The following is a 6,712-nucleotide window of genomic DNA, read 5'->3' on the forward strand; positions in this document are numbered from 1 at the left end:
AGTCATCTATGCGTCAGGCACTGTGCGGGGTTCTGGGACACAGCAGTGAATACGCTGGGCATGGGCCCTGCGGGCGCCACGGGTCTCCCGGCCAGGGCAGCACCAGCGCAGCTCTGGTCCCACCTCCATGCGCTCCCAGGCTAGTGGGGGCGCCAGACGCCGCATGAGTGCTTACAATCAGTGTGGTGAAGATGTGAAGAGGAAGCACAGGTTGGTCATTTGGGGTATCACAGAAGAAGGACCCTGCCCACTACCCCACACTCCCATGGGGGAAAGGAAGGGAGAAAAGGACTTTTAGCTGCGGCCGAGAAATGAATAGGTGATAGCCAGGTGAGCAGAGGTGGAAAGGGTGCTCCAGGTGGCGGGAACAGCCTGTGTAAAGGCTAAAGGTGAGGCAGATGAGAGAATGGACTGAGCAGCCCAGGTGAGGGCAGAGAGGGGATTTTGTCCACAAGCCACAGCACGATTGGGTTCTCCCGGTGGACATCTGGGTATGTCCACGGTTTGGCTAGGGGCAGCTTCAGACACATTTCTGATTTTGTTTCCTCTTGGGCTTCTTCCTCAGGGTGTGCTCCCAAATGCCGAGAGTGCTTGGGTCAAAGGGCGCTGGCGGTTTTACTGGTGTCTGAAAACCCTGAGGCCGTTTTAAGGGCCATCAGGGACATGTGTATGTGCTCCTCTCCCCACAGTGTGCCAACCCGAGTTTTACCTTCTGGATTTATTTTTTGCTCGCTTAATGGATTTTTAATGGTACCTCGGAGCTGTCTTTGATGTGTGTCTTTAATTATGAGGGAGGCTGGCAACCTCGGGGCTTGGCACCTGGTCTCCCCATGCTAGCTAACCGGGCTCTGGGCTCCAGCCTCACCCTCCCAGCAGGCAGCAAAGAGGCTGTGGGGACCGCGGGAGGAGATGCAGCTCTCAGAGCGAGGACTTGGGTTTACCCTCAGTTGTCTTATTTACCCTCATTGCCCTCTGAGCCTCACTTCCCTCATCTCTGAAATAGGAATTCTTTTTTTTTTTTTTGCCGCACTGCGTGGCTTGTGGGATTTTAGTTTCCTAACCAGGGATCAAACCCGGGCCCTTGGCAATGCGAGTGCAGAGTCCTAACCACTGGACCACCAGGGAATTCCCTGAAGTAGGAATTCATCTGTTCAAAATCACTAATTCAGCTGCCTCTGGATCGTGGCTCCAGCACTTCCTGGCTGTGTGGCCTGAAGCAAGTGACTTAGCCTCTCTGTGTTCAGTTTCTTCATCATAAAAGGGAGATGGTAATAACAGTACCTGTATTTTACGGCTGTAGAGGGGATTGAGTGACTAACGTATGTGAAGGACAGAGCTGGCATGGGCAAGTGGTCACCATACGGTGTCGGTGTCACTCTCATGGTTTCCTTGGCCCAGACCGCAGCCCTGGACAACCCCACGGCATCCCTGCCCTCACAGAGCTTCCACTCTAGTGGGGAGCAGATGAAGCAAACGAGGGAAGATGAAGAGTGGCTTAAGACTAAGAGGGGAGAAGGACTGGGGTCTCCTTTAGAAAGGGAAAATCTTGGACTTCCCTGGTGGCACAGTGGTTAAGACTCCGCCTGCCAATGCAGGGGACACGGGTTCGATCCCTGGTCCGGGAAGGTCCCACATGCTGCGGAGCAACTAAGCCCGTGCGCCACAACTACTGACCCTGCGCTCTAGAGCCCGCGAGCCACATCTACAGAGCCTGCATGCTGCAACTACTGAAGCCCGCGCCTCTAAAGCCCGTGCTCCGCAACAAGAGAAGCCACTGCAATGAGAAGCCGGTGCGCTGCAACAAAGACCCAACACGGCCAAAAATAAATAAATTAAAAACAAAACAAAACTCTAAGTAACCTACAGGTTTATTTAAAAAAAAAAAAAGGGGAAACCTTTTCTGAGAAAGAGGCCATTAGGCACACCCGTAGGGTGAGATGGAGCTAGATGGGGGAGGCGGGTTGTGCATGTGTGTGGGTTGGAGAGGGTGTTCCAGGCTGGGGAACAGCAAATGCAAAGGTGCTGAGGGCAGAAGAGAGACTGAGGAAGCTGGAGGGGGTGTGAGGCTGAGGAGGTGTGTGTGGGGGGCAAGGGTCAGGTGGCGAGCCTGGGCCGTCCTGCGGGGCCTGGGTGGTCATGGTGAGAGGCTGGAACTTGATTCAAAGTACAGGGGGAAGCCACTGGAGGGTTTTTTGTTTTTGGCCACACTGCGAGGCATGTGGGATCTTAGCTCCCCAGCCAGGGCTCGAACCTGCACCCCCTGCATTGGAGGTGCGGAGTCTTAACCACTGGGCCGCCAGGGAAGTCCCTCCACTGGAGGGTTTTAAGCACAGAAGGGTCATGAGTCAGTCAATGTTTCCGAACAACTCCTTGGGCACTGGGTGGAGGCCACCAGGAGAAGGATTGGTGCCGGGGTGCCAGGCTCAGTGAGAGGCTTGGGGCGAGGCAGGGCCCCCAGGAACGTTGGGGAGCCCTGGGGAGAGCAGGAAGGGAGAGCCGGCCCAGTGTCAGGTAGTGGCGGCTGGGCCGCACTGGGCCCTCTTCAGTGCTGGGCCCAGGCCTTGCAGGCCGCATCCTGAGCCCCTGGGCACCTGGCTTGGCACTCGGCAGATGGCCCTGGGCCCCACCCTCCCTGGCTCTGGCTTCCCACTGCCTCCTCCCACCTGGGCAGCTCGTTTGGGCTACTGGGCTGAGCATTTCTGCTCTTGTCCAACTCTGGCTATTTCCACCCCCAAATGGTAAGTAGGAGAAACACCCCTTCTCAGACACTTGGGTGGGGAGGAGGGAGTCCCTCAGACCCAGTGCCAGAGGGTCAGGTGCCCAGAAAACCCTGGAGGCTGTTTTAGGGTTTTAGTTCTTGAGCCTGGGGCCCTGAACCATCTAGTTAGGGAGCTGGCCCCCAGCCAAGCCGCTGGGGTGCCAGGTGGGGCCTGCCGCAGGCAGGGAGAAAAAGCCACTGTCTGACTCAGTCCTGGTTGGTCCTGGGCTCTGGTTGAACCCAGCTGCCACCTGCCCTGGCCTCCCTGGACTCTACTTCCCGGAGCCCCAGAGCCCTCCTGCCTCTGGTCTTTGGGGTCAGACTAGGGCTACCCAGAGAATTCAAAACCAGAAGGGAAGTGGGAGTCCTTCCTGCTCCCACCCTGTGCAGCTGGGGAAGCTAAGCCCCGAGGTAGGAGGCTGCAGGCAGTTGACGACATTGTCCATTTGTCTGTCTGTCTTTCTCTGCTTCTTGCCTGCCTCCTGAATCCAAATGTTGGCAGCAGTGGGCACCAACCCCCCCCCCCCACCACCACCTTAAAAACTTCCAGAAAAAGATCTCTGAGATGAGCAGTCATTATGGCACTGTAGTAATAGCAAAAGATGCAAATATTTAAAATCTTTGTCAATAAGAGACAAAGTGATGATGGGATAGCGCACTGTAGAATACGATGTAGCCATTCAAAAGGCCAAGGCCAATGGTTCTGAACAGAAATGAAGCAGGTTGTGAAATATATTTCAAAGCATGGAGATGCACACGTAACGTGTGTGTGTGTGTGGTTGCAACCACTTGTGACAGACAGACTTGGGCAGCTGCAGCTCAGGAAGGACACAGAAAATGCTAACAGGGCATGGCATTGGGGACTGGGGTTGGGACTGAAGAGGGGGAGACTTGATTTTTTCTCTATATCCTTAGGCACTCTTGACATTTTTGATCATGCATCTGAACAATTTTTAAAAAATAAATTTATTTATTTATTTATTTTTGGCTGTGTTGGGTCTTCGTTGCTGTGAGTGGGCCTTCTCTTTGCGGTGGCTTCTCTTGTTGCAGAGCACGGGCCCTAGGTGTTTGGGCTTCAGTAGTTGCAGCACGCGGGCTCAGTAGTTGTGGCTCACGGGCTTAACTGCTCTGCAGCATGTGCAGACCAGGGCTCGAACCCGTGTCCCCTGCATTGGCAGGCGTTTTCTTAACCATTGTGCCACCAGGGAAGTCCCTGAACAATTTTTTAAAGGAAAAAATCTAGCCTAAGGATAGGGACCACTGCCAGCCCCTGATGAACATCCCTCAATAGTTAATTGAGCCTTGAAATCCCAGCATCTTGGTGTCAGCTGATGAGGGAGCCCCTCCCCAGCCTCCTCCCCCCCACCCCCCCACCCCCCACCAAGCCTCCCTCTGCCTGACTCAGCTGAACCAAGTCATAGAACCAGATTGAGAGATTGAGGTGCAGCCGGGCATGTCTGGAGTGATGAATGTGAAAGCAATCAGCAAGAGCAATGGGGCGACACGGCCCAGGCCTCCGAGGAGGCTGGAGGAAGGGCGTGACTCGGAAGCCACGGAGCAAGGCAGGGGCCCTTGGCTGCTGGGAGGTGAGGCCCTGTAACCACTCTTCGCTAACCCAGAGCGGGTTCTCCGGAGTACTTCCTGGGCTGGAATCCCGGGGTGTGGGGGTGGGGATGGAAATAGGCGTAAGATACGCAGAGAGTCCAATCTGGACGGACCCTTGATATTATTAATACTAAAGATAGTAACCACACTAGAGACCATTTAATGAACGCTTAAGCCGGGCACCAGCTTGTGGAATCCTCATAACAACCCTCTGAGAGGATTATCTGCATTTCCAGATGCGTCTAGGGAGGCTTAAACAACTGGATGTGCTCTTTTGCTAACAACCCCGCGCGGCTTCCCATTGCCTGGTCAGGCTACCACTTCAGAGCTGTGTAATTCTGGGCAAGTTCTTAACCTCTCTGAGTCTCGGTTTCCTTCTCTATAAATTGGAGATAACCCATAGTCCTTATTTCATAACCTAGTCCTATGCAAATAAGTTAGTAAGTGTAAAGCATTGGTAACCAGGACTGGCTCATGATAAGCCCGTGTTTGCAATATTGCCCTATCTTTCAGCAAATCTAAGATGTCAACGATTGTAAAAGATGCCACTAAAGAAAATGCCACTAAAAGAGGAATGCTGCCAGTTAACTATGTCCCAAGGCTCTTTCATCACTAGACTCTTTATCTTATACTTCCCGAAGGAGCTCTTTTTGACTTAGACATAGATTCTCATCATACATAATTCTGATGCACACATAAAAAGGAAAATATAAGCAAAATAAATTGTTTACGCTGTTCAGAAAACTCCTTCACATCTGGAATCCGACAGAGGCGCGATGTCTGTGTGTTTCCCTGCCACCCCCTCCTGTGAGGAGTCAAGAGTTCGGGAGAGCGGTGCTCCCCCCGGAAATTCATAAGACAACCGGAAGCCACCAGCAGCCATCAGAGTCCTAAGCCAACTTTGCAGGACTGCAGAGCAAGCTGACTCTGGATTTCTGCTTTGGGAGTGTTGCTGATAAGTCTGGTTCCTCTCCCCTGGGAGATCCCACCATTTGGGGCCTGGGGTTAAGAATGCTCCGCTCTTGTCTCTGGGGTTTTCTCCCAAGCTGCTGACGCCCTTCCTGCAGGGTTGATGCTTCTGAAGTGTGGGCACGTGCGGGCAATGACAGTGATGTCACGACTGTTGCTGGCTAGTCAGCAACTCTACCATGTAACCTGACTTTAGAGATTTAAATGTGAGAAACAAAGTGTCTGGGAATCGATGAAACATGAATAATTTCTGAACTTTACACAGGCCATGCTTCCAGCTGCCACAGGACGCTTGCACATTCTGCCTCGGCTGCTTGAAATGCCCTTCCTTCCTCCCCACTTTGCCTAGTTCACCCAGTTATCCCTGATCTCAGCTTCATGGTCACCCCCCGACCCCACCCCCCATGTCTTTCCTGATCATCCCACTGAAGTCAAATCCCTTCCCTGTCAATGCACGTAGTACAGCTGCAATGTTACATTTTGTGTGTGTGTGTGTGTGTGTGTGTATGTGTGTGTGTGTGTGTGTGTGATTTTCTGCGTGGCTGTCTCCCCAGTGTACTGTGCATCCCACGGGGGCAGGGACTATGTGGCTTTTTACTGCATCTCAGTACCCAGCAGTGTCCCACACGGAGCCCAGTAGTGAGCAGTGGGGGAACTGGGGTGTCCTCCTGGCCTCCTGGTTTATCTATGAGAAACGTGCCGCTGGTCTCTGCATTGAACTGTGTCCCTCAGAGGCTGGATTCTAACTCACTTCTTTCACAGACGGGAAATTGAGGCCTGTGAGGTCACTAGCCCACGGGCTAGACGTCCTGTCTCAGTCCAGTGTATATAGAGTATGGGGGGGGGGTCCGGGGAGGGGGTACTCACTTCTGGTCGGGGTTCAGAGGAGGCTTGACATGGGAGGCGGCACCTCCCAAGCCTCATAGGTTGGGAGGGTGATTTGGGTAAGTTTGGGAAACATCAAGGGGAAAGGGAAGCCAGGCAAATCAGAAGATGCAGGTGTGGGCACCTAGATGCCCCGTGTAAGGCCCCTTCTGAGGCCCTGGAAGGTACAAGGCCGAGGTCACCCTCTTGGGTTTCAAGTTGGGTAACCGAGGCCCAGAGATGGGGAGGACTCACCTGCCATTGTCCATTGAGCCAGGAGAGCTGTGGGCCTTGCTCCTGGGTGGCCCTGACTCCACCTTCCCCTGCTAACCTCCGGGCTGGCCCTGCCCGAGATGCTGGAAGGATGCGGGGAGGCGAAGCGGGGGCTGAGGCAGGACTCCGGGGTGCACGGGCCTGCCAGCATCCGGAAGGAGGAAGCTGCACAGGGTGTCTGTGGCTGGGCCTGGGCCCACTCGGGGACTTCCTCTTCCTCTCAGGGCAGGTGTAGCCGCCACA

The 6,712-nt window shown here is 54.1% G+C and overlaps 1 non-coding gene across 1 annotated transcript; it reads right to left on the reverse strand.

Annotated features, from left to right (window-relative positions):
• Nucleotides 1-1,052: 1,052 nt before the first annotated feature.
• On the reverse strand, nt 1,053-1,125 carry TRNAA-CGC. The gene has a single exon. It is a non-coding gene; the product is annotated as a tRNA-Ala (tRNA).
• Between the last annotated feature and the right edge of the window lie 5,587 nt (nt 1,126-6,712).

This window comes from Balaenoptera musculus, chromosome 8 (genome assembly GCF_009873245.2).
Source record: "Balaenoptera musculus isolate JJ_BM4_2016_0621 chromosome 8, mBalMus1.pri.v3, whole genome shotgun sequence".
Taxonomy (NCBI): domain Eukaryota; kingdom Metazoa; phylum Chordata; class Mammalia; order Artiodactyla; family Balaenopteridae; genus Balaenoptera; species Balaenoptera musculus.